A 21,907-nucleotide genomic window follows, 5' to 3' on the forward strand; every position below is an offset into this window, starting at 1 on the left:
TTCATATCAATCCAAGTTGATTTGGTTCACCTAAGAACGCCAAAATCCTCTGTGTCCAGACCCAAACTTGAGCAACGTTAAATTGCCAAGTTTATCCAAATGATCTCAAATTTTGCACAAGTGATCTATGCCCCAAATAAGGATGCTACACCAAGTTGTGCATTTGTGGGACTTGATTTGGTCACCAAAGTCATTAGGAATCTGATTCTGTCAACGCTTGGGTAATTTCATGTTTACATTGCCAACTTTGCTCAAATGCGTTGAAACTTGGTGAACACTCTTGGTTTCGACGACAATGGAATCTTGTTAAATTTCACGGCAATTTGGTAAAGGTACCTTGCCCAAGCAATCCTCAAACACGTTCTGGTTGTTTGGTAAAGTTGCTACTTTCACAACCTTTACTCATATCCTTCACTTCATTTTTCTACAACTTGTCCTGGTGATGCTCTCCACCCCAATAACTTTCCCACGATCATAGCTCAATTATTTGTGGGGTAAAACGCCCAAATCCCCTCCTGGACAGCAAGATCTCATCTCTCTCTACACTCCTCTTTCTCTCTCCGTCGAATCTCTAGAGCATCCAAAGCCTTTGCCCACATGTTTAATTGCCCCTTGACCCCCTCGACCCGGTTTCCATGCAAAAGTCGTCGTTGGCGTGCCTGGCATGCAATTTGGGTGCTCTGGAGCATGCTACAGTGCCCAACTACATTGTAACCGCCCTCTGCTCGACGCTGCTGACCGCCTCAAGCCTCTACCTCGAGCCAGTCGAGGCGCGTGGGCATGTGCGTCCTTCTCCCTTGTCGGCCCCCTCCTCTCTGCCTCTCCAACGGCCTTCCCCGACACGTGTCCCATGCTCCCCGATTCGTCCAAGCGGTCCTCTTATGCACAGGCTGCCCCGCTCCCCCTCTTCTCTACCCTCGCCCTGGACTGACCCTAAGAGCACCCCAGACATGCCCTCTTCTCTCCCTCATGCCCCTATCCTCGACCTCGAGCTCGCCATGCTCCTCGGCCACGATGAGCCCGACCACCACAATAAAAGGGGTCCTCGGGCCTCGAGCTCCTCCCCTATCGCCTCCCCCCGATCGTGCACCTGCTCTCCCCCCGCAAGCTCCCGAGCCTCTGTGCCCGAGATTGAGCCGGAGCTCCGCTACCTCGGGCTACAATCGTCCAGCCGGTACAGAGCTCCACCCCCCCCCCCGTCGTTTCCTTCTCCTAGATCCTCTGCGACCCACGGGGCTAACCCCATCATAAATTCGGCAATTTGCAGGCAAATCGAGCTCATCGTCCTTGCCTCCTTCCTCCATCGCTCGGGTTCGACATCACCGTCGCTTCTGTCAACTCCATCGGCCAGCATCACTACTGAGAGACGCGCACCGACCTCACGAACCCGACGGTGCCCTCAGAATCCCTGGCCGTGCCTCGTATCACCGGCGGTGAGAACCCCGCCTCCCTGACCGAGGCTAGGGATGATAGGTGGAGCCCACGTGGCATCCCCTCCCTCTCCCCTCTCTCGCTTCCAAGACGGCCCCGTGGGCAGGTTTAAAAATAAACCTGTCGGGCGCACCATTTTGCTATGGGTCGGATTCTCTCCTGGGCCGGCTTAGATGCGACTGTTCTGGCCTAGTTTGCTCTAAGGTCTTTCCTTTTTTCTTTTATCAATGGGATTCCAAAAATCCCACAGGATTTAGTAATTGTCCAATTACAATTTTTTCCACCTCAAATCTTGCAATAATCTGTAGTATTTCATAGTGCCACTTGTAAAAATGTTGGAAAAAGTTTTGTGTACTGTTTTATTTTAAAACCGCATTTAGGCATTTTTAGCAACTATTAAAAGTATTTGAAAAATCATTTTCACTACAAAACTGTGGGGGGCCCGACTTATGTGTCGAGATCTCCGAATGCACGTGTACCGTGATCCTAGAGATCAATGCTCACTAAACACACATATACTGAATAACAAGAGTCTTACTTCCGAAATTAACGTCTGATACAATAAAGGATCATCATGGTCAAGTCTTACATAGATAGGGCCTAGAAGGCCAATCACACCATCACAACTACTAGCGGAATACCGGGTAGTAAACGGGAACCCATGCCATCAGCCTTAACCAACATGCATTCTGACTCGGAAGTGTCCTAGTTTGCGTGTCCGCCTCCAACGATGAATTCTTCTGCATACTCTAGTTCCTCCATGTCTGGTCAATAAAATAACTAGTGGCAAGCGAATGAGTACTTTTGAACGTACTCGCAAATAGCCCATGATATGAATAATGCAGTTGGTACGATAATAAAGTAATATGCAGCATTTGCGGAAAGCAAGGTTTAATTGAAACATGTGCATGGTCAATTACTTCTTTGGATATGCATCATAAGCTAGATGGTAATCATGATTACGGGACACAGATATCATCACTACAAGAAATCCGTTGATCCATGACGGATTTGCGCTAGCGTTTTGAAAAACTGTCATGGAAACCGTCATGAATGAGCAAGACCCATATGGGCCTCAAAATTGTAGCCCTTTATGACAAATATTGAAGGCCGTCACAGAAATCGTCACCGATCAACCAGGTGAGCTTGGTCGGGCTTGTACCTTTTCTTGTTCATACATCATTTGGACCGTCATGGATAACTTGTGCTGATGTGTTGTGCATGCCTTTTATTTGGTCCACATGTCATACTGTTCCAATCAAATCTCTCTATATATATATATATATAAAACTGAGACTGAAATTGAGAGAGGGTGCATGAGAAGGAAAGTTTTAATTTGCGAGCGCGGGGACTCGAAATTTTCGGGCCAATCCATTTATGTAGGATCCACACTAGCCTAACCCTAGTTACCTTCTCCCATCTCCCTCCCGTACCAACAATCAGCCGCCGCCACTCCACCTATCCTCCTCATGCTGCTCCATGTTGGCGCCGGCACCGAACCACCCACCGTTGTATCTCCCCATCTCTCCCGCGACGGCACCGAACCACCCACCGCTGGATCTCCCCATCTCTCCCGCGCCCCATCAAGTCCATGCTATGCCCCTCTCCACTCAGATCGACCATCAAGCTACGGCGACCCAGTCCTACCCCTAAGCTGAGGCGTCAGTGGTAGCGACGGCACGGACTGTTAGATTTGGCAGTCCCAGAGGTCGCTGGCGGTGGGAACGGATCCATCTCTATCCGGCGGCGTGCCAAGGTGAGGTACAGGAGGTGACGACACTGCCACAGATCCATCTCCACCCCGTCAAGGTGAGGTACATGGGCGACCCTAATGGCTGGGTCCAAGTACGTATTTATTTGCATTAGGCCTATAATTTAGCTGCAGAAAAAAACGTCATTGGGTCTGGCCCATCACCCAAGTAGTAGCAGTTCCATAATCCAAGAAGTATTGTAGATGGAAAGTCTGATACATCGTCGTAACCCATGCATTGACTCGTGGGATCGAGGAATACACGCATGCATCGCATCAGGCATGCTGCGGGTGCCACCTTTTCTTCTCTAGCTCAGATCGTGCCAGATGAACCAGGAAGGAGGAGTTCCAGATCTCAACTTCTCAAGTGGTGCGCGCCGTAGATCTGCGGCGGTTGCTCTGTATTTTTGTGCTGATGCTTCGTGTCCTTTATATAGAGGCGAGTATTGTCAGTCGGTCGACATTTTCCATTGTTTGTACAATTAATCGTTTTGATTCCGCCTTTTAATATTGATGTTCATGTGGTGCTATAGATCTCAAGCAATAACGAGGTTTGGATGCTGCTCATAGTGGTGAGTTTATAGATGAACTCAGCAATGATAGCACAATTGGGTAACAAATTATTAATTTAATCATCCCTACAACTTCGCGGGAGTAACTTTTCACTATCTCGGCACTATATAATTTGATTTTTAAAGATACAAAGGTAAGTTTAGAAGATATGACAAAATATTTCCACATCACTCGTATTGATTTTCTCATCTATCTAAATCCTCATATACTGATGTTTGCTGTAACAGTCTTACAATAGTCATTGGAAGGACTCAAAATGTGAATGCAACTATGTATTTTGGATGCAAATTATTTTTGGACCATTTTTGGAGTCTTCTGTCCCTTTTGACACCTGAAATAATATACTCCTACACGTGTAATTCAAGCATTAAACATGACTTTGCATCACACACAGTGTGTACTTTCTTCATAGCCTAATATTCTGATATATCTGTCAAGGGCCTCTAAGTTTTAGTTTCGCCCTGGGCCCCCAAATCTTAGGACCGGCCCTGCGTGGTGCACGTGTACTCAAGGCAATGTTGAAGGTAATATTTCACCGAAGGTAATATTGTGATGCAGTACAGCTAGTCAGATATAGTAAATTCAGAGATTGCTTTTAAAACATCAGATTTAAAAGCTAAAGTAGAGGAGAAATAACTATGTCAGCTAGTGTAGACAATTTCATATTCTTAGACCAAGTTAGCTATAACTGTGAAAACATTCTATAGAGTAAACCATTGGAAATTTGTACTCAAAATTTAGCTAAGTAAAATCAATCTTCAGAAAATATTAGAGGGTATGGACATTAGCGAGTGTATTCGTATTTGTGCTTTTGCTAATAGTTTTCTGGGAAGAAAATGATAATAATCTGGACACCACCAACCATTACACTTAAGGGATACATTTTCCATTTCCCATTGACCCATCTACATAAGCCATTCATCTAGAGAATATTTTTGTGTATAATTATTCATCTATGGAAGCAATGTAATTATTTTGAAAATCCATTGTAAATTATGCTCTAGATGTATGGCGTGTTTTAGTTTTTACTCATAATTTGTCCCGACATCTAAAATAGGTTGATAGACATTCTTTTATTTTTACTGATATGTATTGTTGTTATACAAACAGGGAAGTTAAATTTTTCGTTGAAAGCAAGGTATTACTATGACCATGAAGTACACCCATTTTTGTTGGATGGCTGTTTGAATGTTGGGCAAATTTTGCTCGTTCATGTACGTGTGCTATGTACAAGGGGGCTAGGCTTTGTAATATATTTCCTTGTAGGTAAGAAGATTTTTTTAGCATTATGTTGATTGATTTTCTAATAGCATAGTTATATTCGAGAACTTATTGTATGTCTGTACAACACACGTGATAATGGGAAGTGTCTTCTTTTTTGCGAAGAGATGGCAAGTTTCCTTCCATGTGTTTTGTTTTGCACTTCTCAATCATAGGCTTCGTTTGATAAACTTTGTTTGATCACATCCATTCTTTTTAGCTCTTTTATTGTTACATCTATGCCATTTGTTTTGTATCGTTTTATAATTATATAATAGATTTTCATGTTTACATTTGTTGCAGTTCCCTTGTTTCTACTATCTATTCATACCTACAAATATCAAATTGTTTTGTAAATATGCTAGGTATGATTGTGTACTCGGCTACTTGGTGCTGCCATCACAATTTGGATGACGTGATAGTTTCCATCAAGGTTTCCATCACAATTTGGATGACGTGATAGTTTCCCTCAAGGTTTCCATCACAATTTGGATGACGTGATAGTTTCCATCAAGGTTTCCATCGGGAGGGCCGACGACAAGAACTTCAATAGTTTAAGTGTTTTGTTTGTTCGAACTGGATTGCACTGTTTTCTAAATTGTTGAGTGATATATTTTTATCAATCTAGGTTGTAAAATATCATTTCATGGATGATTTTGTGAACTACTATGTTGTAGATACTTGCGGATGACTACATATTGATTCATACGTGTACACATGACACTTTGTAAATACCTTTCCTTTGTCTAAATTGTCACTACAATTTGAGTAATGCATTATGCTTAAAAATGTACTTGGTGAAAATTGGGTTGAATGAAATAGGCTAATGGGCTGAATTAAATTTAAAAGTTTTGGAAATCCATGACGATTTCTGTGACGAAAATAGTGTCCATGTAGGCTGCCACGTCATTCAAGTTGGTCAATTGAAAATCCAACGCGGCGTTGGTCCATGACGGTCTATTCCGTCACCATGGTTTGGGCCTTGGGCGGGCCTGCGGCACATCCATGACGGACAAGAACCGTCGTGGATGGCATGATGTCAAATTATGACGCGATATACATGACGGATTCTCATTCCGTCATGATTGCGCACCCATGACAGTTTTGGGATAACCCATGACGGATTAGAACCGTCATGTATTAACAGATTTCTTGTAGTGTATCATATCCACGGAGGGCTGAACACGACAGGTTCACCCTATAAGCCAAGTCTCCAGACTTGTCATATCATCTTACTCAGATATCACCTTAATACACACACACTTGGTGTATGCGGAAACAACTGGATGTAGTTTAAGCAGGATTACCCAACTGTCCTTGACCGTGGACACGACTATTCGAATAGTTTTACACTCTGCAGAGGTTGTACGCTGTACCCACAAGATCCGGGGAACTTTTGTGTCATCCACGACTCGTGGTATATAACATACCCGAGGTAAGTACCCGATCATTGCCTTTCTATAACAACACTAGACAAAGAGTCCACTCGATTGGTACCCAGCCCACATGTTCCTTATCAACTCAACCCCAGCAATAGTATTGTTTCTTTGTGGTGCTTCATATTATTTTCTTACTCACAAGTTTGCACAAAAGAGTGGTATTGAGCCCACAACTTTGGGTAGTCTAGTGATGTCACAAACCCTGGGTGCAGTATTAAAATCTAAGATCAGATGTAATGGAGTTGGGATTAATATCAACGTGGTAGACTTCCTAGCAGATCTTATCACCCTCAAGTCGCAAGGCTTAGATGTGATCCTTGGCATGGATTGGTTGACCAAGCACCAAGGCTTGTTGGACTGTTCCAAGAGGGCTATCACCATGACAAATAGTCAGGGAGTTAAAGTTAAGTATGTTTCCGACTCCGCCTCCGCTCAAGCCCCTAAGGTAAATTTCCTTTTGGGAATTGAGTTGGACCAAGTACTAGTGGTATGTGAGTACCCGGATGTCTTTCCTGACGAACTGCCCGGGATGCCTCCTGACCGAGACATCGAGTTCATTATTGAGCTAATGCCCGGAGCAAGACACATCTATAAGAAGCCCGATATAATGGGGTCTGAAGAATTGGTTGAGTTGAAGAGACAACTGGTTGAGCAGCTCAGGAAAGGATTTATCCGCCCTAGTGCCTCTCCTTGGGGATCGCCTGTTCTATTTGTGTCCAAGAGGGACGGAACTATCAGACTCTATATTGATTACCATTCTCTCATTGAAGTCGCGATAAATAACAAGTATCCACTCCCCAAGATTGAAGACATGTTTGATCAGTTGAATGGTGCCAAAGTACTCTCCACAATAGACCTCAGGTCTGGGTACTACCAATTGGAGATCAGACCCAAAGAGATTCCCAAGACGACATTCGTAACCCGATATGGCCTATACGAGTGCACAGTCATGTCATTTGGGTTCACCAATGCCCTAGCTTACTTCATATACCTCATGGACAAAGTCTTCATGGAGTAATTGGACAAGTTTGTTGTTGTCTTCATCGACGACATACTCGTCTTCTCCAAGTCTGAGGAAGAACATGAGAAGCACTTGAGGATGGTCCTGGACAAGCTTCAAGAGCACCAACTTTATGCCAAATTCAGCAAGTGTGAATTCTGGCTACATAAAGTTGGATTCTTGGGTCATGTGATGGCAGCAGAAGGATTGTCGGTTGATCCTACCAAGATTGAAGGTGTGATGAAGTGGCAATCTCTCACCAATGTGAAGGAAGTCAGAAGCTTCCTTCGACTCGCGAGATATAACCGCAAGTTCGTCGAAGGGTTCTCAAGCATCACCCAACCAATGATGCAGTTCTTGAAGAAGGACTAGAAGTTCAAATGGATGTCGAAGTGTGAAGAGTGCTTCGAGGAGCTTAAGAAGAGATTGACAATGACCCCAATTTTTGCCACCCTTGATATTCAAAAAGAAGTTGTGATATATTGTGACGCATCAAGGACCGGGCTTGGTGGTGCCCTGATGCAAGAAGACAAAGTCGTAGCCTATCCATCCACACAGCTACGCCCTCACAAAGAAAACTACACCGCTCATGATCTGGAGCTCGCAGCAGTAGTTCACGCCTTGAAGACATGGTCACATTACCTTCTCAGTAAATGATGTGAGATATACATAGACCACAACATCTCAAGTATATTTTCACTCGAAGGGAATTGAACATGAGGCAACGAAGATGGTTGGAGTTGACCAAAGATTACAACCTCAGTGTCCAATACCACCCCTAAAAGCCAATGTGGTAGCTCATGCCTTGAGCAGAAAGGCTTGTTCCTTGAATGCTCTGTTCAAGGAAAGGTTACCCACCTTGTATGAAGAGCTTGAAAGCTTCGAATTGGAGCTAGCCGCACTAGGATTTCTGGCCAACTTCGAAGCGAAGCCTACATTGATGGACGACATCAAGGAAGCTCAGAAGGGACACGAGAGCATTGAAGACATCAAGAGGAAGATCAAGGAAGGCAAAGCCCCAGGATTCTCACTGGACAAGCAAGGAGTTGTATGGTTTGGGAATCACATTTGCTTACCCAACAAGGCTGATCTCAAGAACCTGATCTTGCAAGAAGCACATGACACTCCGTATTCCATCCATCCTGGAGGAACCAAGATGTACCAGGACCTCAAGGCAAGGTTTGGTGGCATGGCATGAAGAGGGAAATAGCTTCATATGTCACTAAGTGTGGCATATGCTAGCAGGTCAAGGCTGAGCACCAACGACTCGCTTCGCTGCTTCAACCTCTCAAAGTGCCAGAATGGAAGTGGGACAAGGTCGGGATGTACTTCATTACTGGTCTGCCCAGATCAAGCAAAGGACATGATTCCATCAGGGTCATTGTCGATCACGCGACCAAGGCGGCCCACTTCTTTCCTGTCAAAACCACATATGATGGGCACAAGCTAGCCAGTCTCTACATCGAGCGTATCGTGAGGCTCCATGCAGTACCTAAGGAAATCGTGCCATATCGGGGTACGCAGTTTACCTCGAGATTTTGGAAGCAGTTCCAAGAAGCCATGGGGACCAAGCTCTCTTTTAGTACTGCCTTTCACCCTCAGACAGGTGGACAGACGGAACGAGTAAATCAGATACTCGAGGACATGCTCCAAGCTTGTGTTTTGGCATATGGAGCCAAGTGGGAGGACTGCCTGCCTTTTTTTGAGTTTTCATACAACAAGAGCTATCAGTCCAGCCTTCACATGGCACCATTTGAGGTGTTGTGTGGACACAAGTGCCGCACTCCCCTCAATTGGTCAGAAACTGGAGAAGGCCTAGTCTTTGTTTCAGACATTCTTCGCGAAGCTGAAGAGCAAGTTCAACTAGTCAAATAATGTCTGGAGACTGCCAATTCAAGGCAGAAGAGTTAAACTAACACCCTCCGTCGAGAAGGGAATTTCTGTTTTGGAGACCGCGTCTACCTACGGGTTGCCCCTCAAAAGGGGAACAAGCGTTTTCACGTCAAGGGAAATCTTGCGGCAAGGCATATCGGCCCCTTCAAAATCACCGTGAGATGAGGAGAAGTTGCCTACCAAGTGGAGCTACATTCCGAGCTCTCGGATGTTCACAACGTTTTCCACATGTCGCAACTCCGAAAGTGCATCCAAGTTCCCGACCGTCCGGACCTCTACAAGGACATCGATCATCAATCCATCAACCTGCAGTCAGACCTCACCTATCATGAGAGATAGATTCGCTTCCTGGATGAAGACGAGCGTTGCACCCGAAGCCACATCATCAAGTACGTCAGGGTCCAGTGGAGCAACCACACCGAAGCGGAAGCAACATGGGAGCGCGAATACTACCTTAGATCCGAGTTCCCTTTTCTTTCTAGCGCTTAGCCTAGGAATCTCGGGGATGAGATTCTTATAAGGGGGTAGGTCCATAAAACCGTGTGTTTGTACCACTTTGCCACATTATGTTTTTGCAAAATCTTGGAACCAATTAAAACTTTTTGAGTGATTGTGATGGTTGTTTTGATTGCAACATGCTTGTGTGATTGATTGTGTTCTAAGACACCAAAGTTATTCTTCTCTCCAAAATTTCATCTACTTAATCCAAACCCTTGCCCAATGACCATGCCATGTGTATCAGCCCAGAAACTACTTTTACTACAACAAATGTGATAATCTCTGGCGCATATTCTGTGACGATTTGGTGAAAACACGTTAGGGAATCATCTTAATTTCACAAATTGTGACGTTTTTTCATTGAATCGTCACGGAATGAGCATCACAAATTATCACTTTTGTTGTAAAATGTTATATCAACAAAAAACATTGATTTATTTTAAAGTTTCAAAACCCCTAAATTGGGATTTGCACTACAAGTCCTTAATTTAGGAGGGATGTTTTACCCCAAGATTTTATTTTGATTCGATTATCAAAACGACTTCCCAAAACCACAAAATATTTATTTTAAAATTTATTTTCCTATTTTATTTAAACACCCTTTTGTGTGGCGAGAAATGGTATTTCATAGGGGAAAATTATTTTCTTGCTTTGAAAATATTTGAGAAAACTTAGGGAAACTCAGCCGACATATATATTCCATACATATGAGTTTCAACACATTTCATGTTCAAAATATTGGAAAAACCCTCAAAACCCTTTCTGCCTATTTCAAGCTAAATTCTAGGAAAATTCTAGCAAGTCACACATGGTATATGTGGTCACCCTGCAAAATGCCATCACAATCCAAGTTGATTTGGTTCACCTAAGAACCCCAAAACCCTCCGTGTCCAGACCCAAACTTGAGAAACTTTACATTGCCAAGTTTATCCAAATGATCTCAAATTTTGTAGAGGTGATCTATACCCCCAAATAAGGATGCTACACCAAGTTGTGCAGTTGTGGGACTTGATTTGGTCACCAAAGTCATCAGGAATCTGACTGTGTCAATTCTTGGGTAATTTCATGTTTACATTGCCAACTTTGTGCAAATGAGACGAAACTTGGTGAAAACTCTTGATTTCTACCACAATGCAATTTGCTTAACTTTAACAACAGTTGTGTAAAGGTAACTTGCCCAAGAAATCATAAAACACCTTCTGGTAGTTTGGTAAAGTTGGTCCTTCCACCACCTTTACTCGTCTCCTTCACTTCATTTTTCCACCACAACTTCTCCTAGTGATGCTCTCCGCCCCAGTAACTTTCCCACGGCCATAGCTCAATTATTGGTGGGGTAAAACCCCCAAATCCCCTCCTGGACAACAATATCTCATCTCTCTCTCCACTCCTCTCTCTCTCTCTGTCGAATCTCCAACGCATCCAAAGCCTTTGCCCGCATGTTTAATTCCCCCTTGACCACCTGGACAAGCTTGGTCACGCAAAAGTCGTAGTTGGCATGGCTTGCATGCAATTCGTGTGCTCTAGAGTGTGCTATAGTGCCCAGCCACACTGTAGCCACCCTCTGCCTACGTTGCTGACCACCTCGAGCCTCTCCCTCGCCCAGTCGAGGCGCATGGGCACCCGTGCCCTTTTCCCCTATTGCCCCCCTCCTCTCCCTCTCTCCAACGGCCTTCCCCAGAGCTTGTCCGACACCGCCCTATTCGGCAAACCGTGGTCCTCATGCGTGCAGGTGACCTTGCTCCCCTCTTCTCTCCCCTCTCCCTGGACTGACCTGAGGAGCACCCCAGACTCACCCTCTTCTCTCCCTCGTGCCCTTATCCTCGCCCTCGAGCTTGCCATGCTCCTTGCCACGGTGAGCCCGTCCACCACTATTAAAAGGGGTCCCCGGGCGTTCCTCCCCTATCGAGTCCCCCCAATCGAGCACCCGCTCTCCCCCCTCGCAAGCTCCCGAGCCTCTGTGCCCAAGATTGAGCCGGAGCTCCACCGCCTCGCGTTGCCGTCATCTGACTGGTAGAGAGCTCCATCCCCCCTGTCGTTTCCTTCTCTCGGAACCTCTACGACCCAAGGGGCAGACACCATCGTCGATTGGGTAATTTGCAGGCGTATCGAGCTCGTCGTCCTCGCCTTCTTCCTCCACAACTCGGGTTCGACGTCACCGTCGCTTGTGCCAACTCCGGCGGCCAGCATCACTACCCAGAGACGTGCAGCAACCTCACGAACCCGTGGGTGCCCTCAGAATCCTCGGTCGTGCCTCGTATCACTGGCGGTGAGAACCCCCGCCTCCCTAACCGAGGTTAGGGATGATAGGTGGAGCCCACCTATCATCCCCTCCCCCTCCCCTCTCTCACTGCCAAGACGGCCCCAGGGGAAGGTTTAAACATAAACGTGTCACACACACCGTTTCGCTCTCGGACGGATTCTCTCCTGGGCCAGCTCAACTGCGACTATTCTCGCCCAGTTTTCTCTAAGGCCTTTTCCCTTTTTATTTTATCAATGGGATTCCAAAAATCCCACAGGATTTAATAATTGTCCTATTCCAATTATTTTTCCACCACAAATCTTGTAATAACCTGTAGTGTTTTATAGTGCTACTTGTGAAAATGTTTGAAAAAGTATTGTGTGTTGTTTTATTTTAACACCACTTTTTAGGCATTTTTAGCTATTGCTAAAAGAGTTTTAAAAATCTTTTTCACTACAAAACTTCAGGAAAATATTTTAGTTTTGTATGTAGAATTTTTAAGAGTAGAGTAACATTTTAGAAGTGAGTTTTGTGTTCTATTTTGTTGTGATTCTTATTATTGTTGTTATTATCACGACAATAGATTATGTTGTTGACGAGGGAGTTGGACCCGAATACTTTAAAGACCCCGAAGACTTGGTTGAGCTAGGCAAGAAACCCTTTGGCCATGTTTAAGAAATTTTTATTTGCATGTAATATAACACTTTACCTTTGCATTTAATTCATGTTGAATCGGTGACCCTGATACGTCCATTTTGCATCATGCTTTTATGTTGATATTTATCGCTTTATGGGCTGTTATTACACTTCATGGTACAATACCTATGCCTTTTCTCTCTTATTTTGCAAGGTTTACATGAAGAGGGAGAATGCCGGCAGCTGGAATTCTAGCCTGAAAAAGGAGCAAGTTTGAGATACCTATTCTGCGCAACTCCAAAAGCCGTGAAAATCAACGAGGAATTATTTTCGAATTTATAAAAAATACTGGGTGGGAGAAGTACCAGAGGGGAGCCACCAGGAGGCCACAAGCCTACTAGGCGCGGCCTACCCCCTGGCCGCACCTAGGGGGCTTGTGGGCTCCCTGTTGGCCCTCTGGCTCCCCTCCATTTCTATAAGGAGGGTTTCGTTCCAGAAATAATCAGGAGGAGGCTTTTAGGAGGAATCGCCGCAGCCATGAGGCGGAACTTGAGCAGAACCAATCTAGAGCTCTGACAGGGTCGTCCTGCACGGGAAACTTCCCTCCCGGTGGGGGAAATCTTCGCCATCGTCATCACCAAAACTCCTCTGATCGAAGGGGACCCATCACCATCAACATCTTCATGAGCACCATCTCATCTCCAAACCCTAGTGCATCTCTTGTAACAAATCTCCGTCTCCCGACTCTGATTAGTACTTGTAAGGTTGCTAGTAGTGTTAATTACTATTTGTAGTTGATCCTAGTTGGATTACTCGGTGGAAGATTATATGTTCAGATCCTTGATGCTATTCAATACCTCTCTGGTCATGAATATTATTATGCTTTGTGAGTAGTCACTTTTGTTCTTGAGGACATGGGATAAGTCATGCTATAAGTAGTCATGTGAATTTGGTATTCGTTTGATATTTTGATGCGTTGTATGTTGTTTTTCCTCTAGTGGTGTTATGTGAACGTCGACTACATAACACTTCACCATTATTTAGGCCTAGAGGAAGGCATTGGGAAGTAATAAGTAGATGATGGGTTGCTAGAGTGACAGAAGCTTAAACCCTAGTTTATGCGTTGCTTCGTAAGGGGCTGATTTGGATCCACTAGTTTAATGCTATGGTTAGACTTTGTCTTAATTCTTCTTTCGTAGTTGCAGATGCTTGCGAGAGGGGTTAATCATAAGTGGGATGTTTGTCCAAGTAAGGGTAGCACCCAAGCACCGGTCCACCCACATATCAAACTATCAAAGTAGTGAACGCGAATCTTATGAACATGATGAAAACTAGCTTGACAGAAATTGCGGTGTGTCCTCGGGAGCGCTTTACCTCCTATAAGAGTTTGTCCAGGCTTGTCCCTTACTACAAAAGGGATTGGGCCATTTTGCTGCACCTTCTTTACTATTGTTACTTGCTACTTGCTACGAATCATCTTTTCACACAACTATCTGTTACTGATAATTTCTGTGCTTGCACAGAATACCTTGCTGAAAACCACTTGTCAGATCCTTCTGCTCCTCGTTGGGTTCGACACTCTTACTTATTGAAAGGACTACGATAGATACCCTACACTTTTGGGTCATAAAGACTCTTTTCTGGCGCCGTTGCCGGGGAGTGAAGCGCCTTTGGTAAGTGGAATTTGGTAAGGAAACATTTATATAGTGTGCTGAAATTTATTGTCACTTGTTAGTATGGAAACTAATCCTTTGAGGAGCTTGTTCGGGGTATCTTCACCTAGAAGGAAGCACAAGGAGTTGTTCCTAAACCTGTTGCACCTACTGAAAATATTTGCTATGAATTTCCTTCGGGTATGCTTGAGAAACTGTTGGCTAATCCTTTTACAGGAGATGGAACATCACATCCCGACTTGCATGTAATCTATGTAGATGAAGTTTGTGGTTTATTTAAGCTTGCAGGTTTGCCCGAGGATGAGGTCAAGAAGAAGGTCCTTCCCTTATCTTTGAGGGATAAAGCATTGACATGGTATAGGCTGTGTGATGATACTGTATCATGGAACTACAACCGATTGAAATTGGAATTTCATCAAAGGTTTTATCCTATGCATTTGGTACATCGTGATCAAAATTATATTTATAATTTTTGGCCTCGTGACAAAGAAAGTATCGCTCAAGCTTGGGGGAGGCTCAAATCAATGTTATATTCATGCCCCAACCATGAGCTCTCGAGAGAAATTATCATTCAGAACTTCTATGCTCGGCTTTCTCATGATAATCGCACCATGCTTGACACTTCTTGTACCGGTTCTTTTACGAAGAGAGATATTGACTTCAAGCGGAATTTATTGGAAATAATTAAACGCAACTCTGAAGATTGGGAGTTTGATGAAGGTAAGGAGCCAGGTATGAATCTTAAGTTCGATTGCGTTAAATCCTTTGTTGAAACAAATACTTTTTTTATTATTTTAGTGCTAAATATGGAAGTCATTGTGTGAATCATTTGCTGCTCATATTGATCTCCCTAAAGAGAAGTGGTCTAAATATCACCCTCCCTTAGAAGTCAATGTAGTTAAACCCAATCTAGTTGAAGAGAAAGTCATTGCTTATAATGATCCTATTGTTCCCAGTGCTTACATTGAGAAACCACCTTTCCCTGTTAGGATAAAGGATCATTCTAAAGCTTCAACTGTGATACGTAGAGGCTATATTAGAACCCCTAAACCCCCTGAGAAAATTTGAGTTGAACCTAGCATTGCTATTAACAAAGGTCTCATGTCCGACAATGTTGATGGCCATGATATTCACTTCTGTGAAGATGCTGCTAGAATTCCTAAACCACATGTTAGAGACAAACATAGGCCTGTTGTTGGCACGCCTGTTGTTTCTGTTAAGATAGGAGATCATTGTTATCATAGTTTATGTGACGTGGGTGCTAGTGTTAGTGTAATACCTCAATCTTTATATGATGAAATTAAATACGAGATTGCACCTGTTGAGATTGAACCTATTGATGTCACTATTCAGCTTGCCTATAGAGATACTATCTGCCCTTTGGGAATTGTTAGAGATGTTGAAGTCTTGTGTGGTAAAACGAAGTATCCTGCTGATTTTCTCGTTCTTGATACCACACAAGATAGCTTTTGTCCCATCATATTTGGCACACCTTTCCTCAATACTGTCAATGCTCATATTGACTATGAGAAGTAAACTGTCACTGTTGGCTTTGAAGGTGTGTCACATGAGTTCAATTTCTCCAAGTTTGGTAGACAACCTCATGAAAAAGAGTTGCTTGTAAGGATGAAATTATTTCCCTAGCTTCTATTGATGTGCCTCCTACTGATCCTTTAAAGCAATACTTGCTTGAGCATGAAAATGATATGCATATGGATGAAAGGAATGAGATAGACAGAGTTATCTTTGAACAACATCCTATCCTTAAGAATAATTTGCATGTTGAACTGCTTGGAGATCCACCCCACCAAAGGGTGATCCTGTGTTTGAACTTAAGCAGTTACCTGATACTCTTAAGTATGCTTATCTCGATGAAACAGAGATATATCCTGTTATAATTAGTGCTAGCCTCTCAAAGCATAAAGAAAAGAAGTTATTAAAAACTCTGAGGAAGCACCGTGCTGCTATTGGATATACTCTTGATGATCTTAAGGGTATTAGTCCCACTCTATGCCAGCACAAAATTAAAACCGATCCTGATTCTAAACCAGTTGCCGATCATCAACGAAGATTAAATCCTAAGATGAAAGAGGTAGTAAGAAAAGAAATACTAAAGCTCCTGGAAGCGGGTATTATCTATCATGTTGTTCATAGTGATTGGGTGAGTCTGGTGCATTGCGTCCCTAAGATGGGAGGTATTACCGTTGTCCCTAATGATAAAGATGAATTGATCCCACAGAGGATTATTACTGGCTATAAGATGGTGATTGATTTTAGGAAATTGAATAAGGCCACTAGGAAAGATCATTACCCTTTTCCTTTTATTGACCAAATGCTAGAAAGATTGTCTAAAGACACACACTTCTGCTCTCTAGATGGTTATTCTGCTTTCTCCCAAATACGTGTTGCACAATTTGATCAGGAGAAAACCACTTTCACCTGCCCTTTCGGTACCTTTGCTTACAGACGTATGCCTTTTGGCTTATGTAATGCACCTACTACCTTTCAAAGATGTATGATGGCTATATTCTCTGACTTTTGTGAAAAGATTGTTGAGGTTTTCATGGATGACTTCTCCTTTTACGGGTCTTCTTTTGATGATTGCCTCAACAACCTTGATCGAGTCTTGCAGAGATGTAAAGATACCAACCTTGTCTTGAATTGGGAGAAGTACCACTTTATGGTTAATGAAGGCATCGTCTTAGGACATAAAATTTCTGAAAGAGGTATTGAAGTCGATAAGGCTAAGGTTGATGCGATCGAGAAAATGCGATGCCCTACAGATATTAAAGGTATAAGAAGTTTCCTTGGTCATGCTGGTTTCTATAGAAGGTTCATTAAGGACTTTTCTAAGATTTCTAGGCCTCTTACCAATCTCTTGCAAAAGGATATTCCTTTTGTTTTTTACGATGATTGTGAGGAAGCCTTCGAAATACTTAAAAAGGCCTTGATAACTGCGCCTATTGTTCAACCACCTGATTGGGACTTACCTTTTGAAATCATGTGTGATGCTAGTGATTATGCTGTGGGTGTTGTCCTAGGGCAAAGAGTTGATAAGAAGTTGAATGTTATTCATTATGCTAGTAAAACTCCAGATGGTGCCCAAAGAAATTATGCTACTACTGAAAAGTATTTTTTAGCATTCGTGTTTGCATGTGAAAAGTTCAGATCTTACATAGTTGATTCCAAAGTCACTATTCACACTTATCACGCTGCTATTAAGTATCTCATGGAAAATAAAGATGCTAAACCTAGACTTATCAGATGGGTTCTCTTGCTACAAGAATTTTATTTGCATGTTGTCGGTAGGAAGGGTGCTGAGATCCCCGTTGCAGATAACTTGTCTAGGTTGGAGAATGTTCTTGATGACCCACAACCTATTGATGATAGCTTTCCTGTTGAGCAATTGAATGTCATCAATACTTCACGTAGTACACCGTGGTATGCTGATTATGCAAATTATATCGTTGCCAAATATATACCACCTAGTTTCACATACCAGCAAAAGAAGTAATTCTTCTTTGATTTGAGACATTACTTTTGGGATGATCCTCACCTTTATAAGGAAGGAGTAGATGGTGTTATTAGACGTTGTGTACCTGAACATGAACTGGGATAGATCCTACAGAAGTGTCACTCCAAGGCTTACGGAGGACACCATGCGGGAGATAGAACTGCACACAAGGTATTGCAATCAGGTTTCTATTGGCCCACTCTCTTTAAGGATGCACGTAAGTTTGTCCTATCTTGTGACGAATGTCAAAGAATAGGTAATATCAGTAAACGTCAGGAAATGCCTATGAATTATTCACTTGTCATTGAACCATTTGATGTTTGGGGCTTTGATTATATGGGACCTTTTCCAAAATCCAACGGGTATACTCATATCCTAGTTGCTGTTGATTAGGTTACTAAGTGGGTAGAAGCTATCCCAACTAGTAGTGCTGATCACAACACCTCTATCATGATGCTTAAAGAAGTTATTTTCCCTAGATTTGGAGTCCCTGGATATCTAATGACTGATGGTGGTTCATGTTTTATTCATGGTGCTTTCCGTAAAACGCTTGCTAAGTATGATGTCAACCATAGAGTTGCATCTCCCTATCACCCTCAGTCCAGTGGTCAAGTAGAGCTAAGTAATAGAGAGATTAAACTAATTCTGCAAAAGATTGTTAATAGGTCTAGAAAGAATTGGTCTAAGAAGCTCGATGATGCACTGTGGGCTTATAAACTGCTTACAAGAATCCCATGGGCATGTCTCCGTACAAAATGGTTTACGGTAAAGCATGTCATTTACCTCTTGATCTAGAGCATAAGGCTTATTGGGCAATCAAAGAGCTCAACTTTGATTTCAAACTTGCTGGTGAGAAGAGGTTATTTGATATTAGCTCGCTTGATGAATGGAGAGCTTAGGCATATGAAAATGCCAAGTTGTTTATAGAAAAGGTTAAGAGGTGGCATGATAAAAGGATACAAAAACGTGAGTACAATGTAGGTGATTATGTCTTGCTATATAATTCTCGTTTAAGATTTTTTGCAGGCAAGCTTCTCTCTAAAAGGGAAGGTCCTTACATTGTTGAGGAAGTATATCGTTCCGGTGCCATCAAGATCAACAACACGGAAGGTAATTTTCCGAGAGTGGTAAATGGGCAAAGGATCAAGCATTATATCTGAGGTACTCCCATAAATGTTGAAAGCAATATTATCAATACCATAACTCCGGAGTACATCAGGGATATTTATGAGCATGTTTCAGACTCTTAAAACGAAGACGTATGTGATTCAGTAAGTAAACCGACTCCAAAACTTTTCCAGTAGGAATTTTTCTCCGTTTTGGAATTTTTAGAAAAATAGAAAAAATTAAAGTAGTCCGGAAAGTGCACGAGGAGGCGACAAGCCTGCCAAGCGCGGGCCACCCCCCTGGCCGCGCCTGGGGGGCTTGTGACCACCTCGTGTGCCTCCCGGACTCCGTTTTCTTGCGGAGTACTCCTTGTGGTCGGAAAAAATCATCATATATTCCCCCGAAAGGTCTGACCCTTGTATCACACAAATTTCCTCTGTTTTTGTTTTGAGCTGTTGTGTAGACAGATCTAGATCCCTCTGGCGTCCCCAAAAGCTCTGAAGGACAAGTTCTTCGAGAAGGTAATCAATCCCTACCTCGTGGGAGTGCTGCAACACCCTCAATCTATCGAGATGCGTGAGGGGGTGCTGCACATCCGTGATGTCGAGGGGCCCAAGAAGACCGAAGCGTGGAGGCGAGGCTCGAAGCAATGGAGCAGCAAGTCTTCATGTGCCAAGGGATGGTGGAAACCGGCCTCAAGGCCAAACACATGATGATCACGGAGTTCACCAACAAGCACAAGATCGATGCCAATGACATCGGGAAGCACCTCTCAAGGCTCTATGAAAGAATTGATCACCTCCAAGCCCAGATCTATGACCTGCAGAACCAAAACTGTGAGTATGAGTATAGATTAAAATCAATATGGTTGGCTGCAGATTTGAGGATTCCGGAGACTCGATCATCTTTCCATGATGGATCACCTATGCCTTGGAAGACGGAGGATCAAATCCAGGTTGCAACAACTCCACCATCATCGCCTCCAAAGGAAGACAACTAAGCACAGGTATGGGCAATCCCCTTGGCTTGTGCCAAGCTTGGGGGAGTTGCCCCGGTATCGTATCACCATCATATCTTTTGCCTTTACCTTTTCTTAGTTCAATCCTTTTTGGTCTTATCTTCCTCTAGTAGAATAAAGTTCTTAGTGATCTAGGCTTGAGTTTGGCTTTGTGTCACCCCCGATGTATTCGAGTTCGTGAGTCATATAATAAAGAACGTTTTAGTTAAGGGCCTTGCTTCATGCCATGATCTAAAGAAAAGAATGATAAAAGAACAAAAGCATGAAAGATCATGTAATGATCTTATGGGAAGTGATGGCTCCACATATAAAAAGAATGTTGATTGAAACTTGTTGTGGGTGGACAAACGTAGACCTTGGTCATTGCTGCAATTAATAAGAAGTAATAAAGAAAGAGAGGTTCACATATAAATGTATCATCTTGGACACCGTCTATGATTGTGAACACTTACTAAACTATTACATGCTTAGAAGTAGATGTTGGACAAGGAAGACAACATAATGAATTATGTTTGCTTGGTTCAGAGCAATGTTATATGACTAGAGATCCCTTAGCATGTGACACTTGCTTCCACCTCATATCAGCCAAAACTTCCGCACTAAGTAGAGATACTACTTGTGCATCCATAAACCTTCAACCCAGTTTTGCCATGAGAGTCCACCATACCTACCTATGGATTGAATAAGATCCCTCAAGTAAGTTGTCATCGGTGCAAGCAATAAAAATTGCTCCCTAAATATGTATGATTTATTAGTGTGTGGAAAATAAGCTTTGTACGAACCGGTGATGAGGAAGACATAAAAGCGACAGACTACATAATAAAGTTCTTTATCACACGAGGCAATATAAAGTGACGTTCCTTCACACTAAGAGGTCACACATCCAAACCTCAAAAGCGCATGACAACCTCTGCTTCCCTCTGTGAAGGGCCTATCTTGTACCTTTACCTTTTGCCCTTGAAAGAGTCATGGTGATCTTCACCAATTCCTTATTTTGCCTTTTATCTTGGCTAATGCATGTGCTAGGGAAAGATCTATATTCATATGTCAACTTGGAAGTAAGTATTCATGAATTATTATTGTTGACTTTACCCTTGACGTAAATAGTTGGGAGGCGAAACTATAAGCCTCTATCTTTCTCTGTGTCCGACTGAAACTTTGATCTCATGAGTATCATGTGAGTTGTAGCAATTGTAGAAGACGAAAGGATGATTGAGTATGTGGATTTGCTTTACAAGCTCTTATTTGACTCTTTCCGATGTTATGATAAATTGCAATTGCTTCAATGACTAAAGACTATTGGTTCTTAATTCTCAATAAGGTTCTTGACCCATACTTTACTTTGTGAAGGAATTATCACTCTAGCATAAGAGATTATATGACAATATTGTTGTTCTAATTATGATCATCATGCCTACATGTACATATCTTGTTTTGTTGACAGCTCTCTCTCTAAACATGTGGGCATATTTATTGATCTCGGTTTTTGCTTGAGGACAAGCGAAGTCTAAGCTTGGGGGAGTAGATACGTCCATTTTGCATCATGCTTTTATGTTGATTTTATCGCTTTATGGGCTGTTATTACACTTCACGGTACATTTTGTCCATTTTGCATCATGCCTTTTCTCTCTTATTTTGCAAGGTTTACATGAAGAGGGAGAATGCCGACAGCTGGAATTCTGGCTTGAAAAAGGAGCAAGTTTGAGATACCTATTCTGTGCAACTCCAAAAGCCGTGAAAATCAACGAGGGATTATTTTGGAATTTATAAAAAAATACTCGGCGGAAGAAGTACCAGAGGGGAGCCACCAGGAGGCCACAAGCCTGCTAGGCGCGACCTACCCCCCTGGCCGCGCCTAGGGGGCTTGTGGGATCCC

The 21,907-nt window shown here is 43.1% G+C and overlaps 1 long non-coding RNA gene across 2 annotated transcripts; it reads left to right on the forward strand.

Annotated features, from left to right (window-relative positions):
- The first annotated feature begins 2,863 nt into the window (after positions 1 to 2,863).
- Positions 2,864 to 5,697, forward strand: LOC123411948. 2 transcript variants are annotated; one of them, XR_006613365.1, is made up of 3 exons: positions 2,864 to 5,020; positions 5,380 to 5,447; positions 5,489 to 5,697. It is a non-coding gene; the product is annotated as an uncharacterized LOC123411948 (long non-coding RNA). The 2 variants fall into 2 exon arrangements; XR_006613366.1 differs by having other exon boundaries at positions 2,864 to 4,278.
- The last annotated feature ends 16,210 nt before the right edge of the window (positions 5,698 to 21,907 follow it).

Source organism: Hordeum vulgare, chromosome 7H (assembly GCF_904849725.1).
Source record: "Hordeum vulgare subsp. vulgare chromosome 7H, MorexV3_pseudomolecules_assembly, whole genome shotgun sequence".
In the NCBI taxonomy this organism is placed as follows: domain Eukaryota; kingdom Viridiplantae; phylum Streptophyta; class Magnoliopsida; order Poales; family Poaceae; genus Hordeum; species Hordeum vulgare.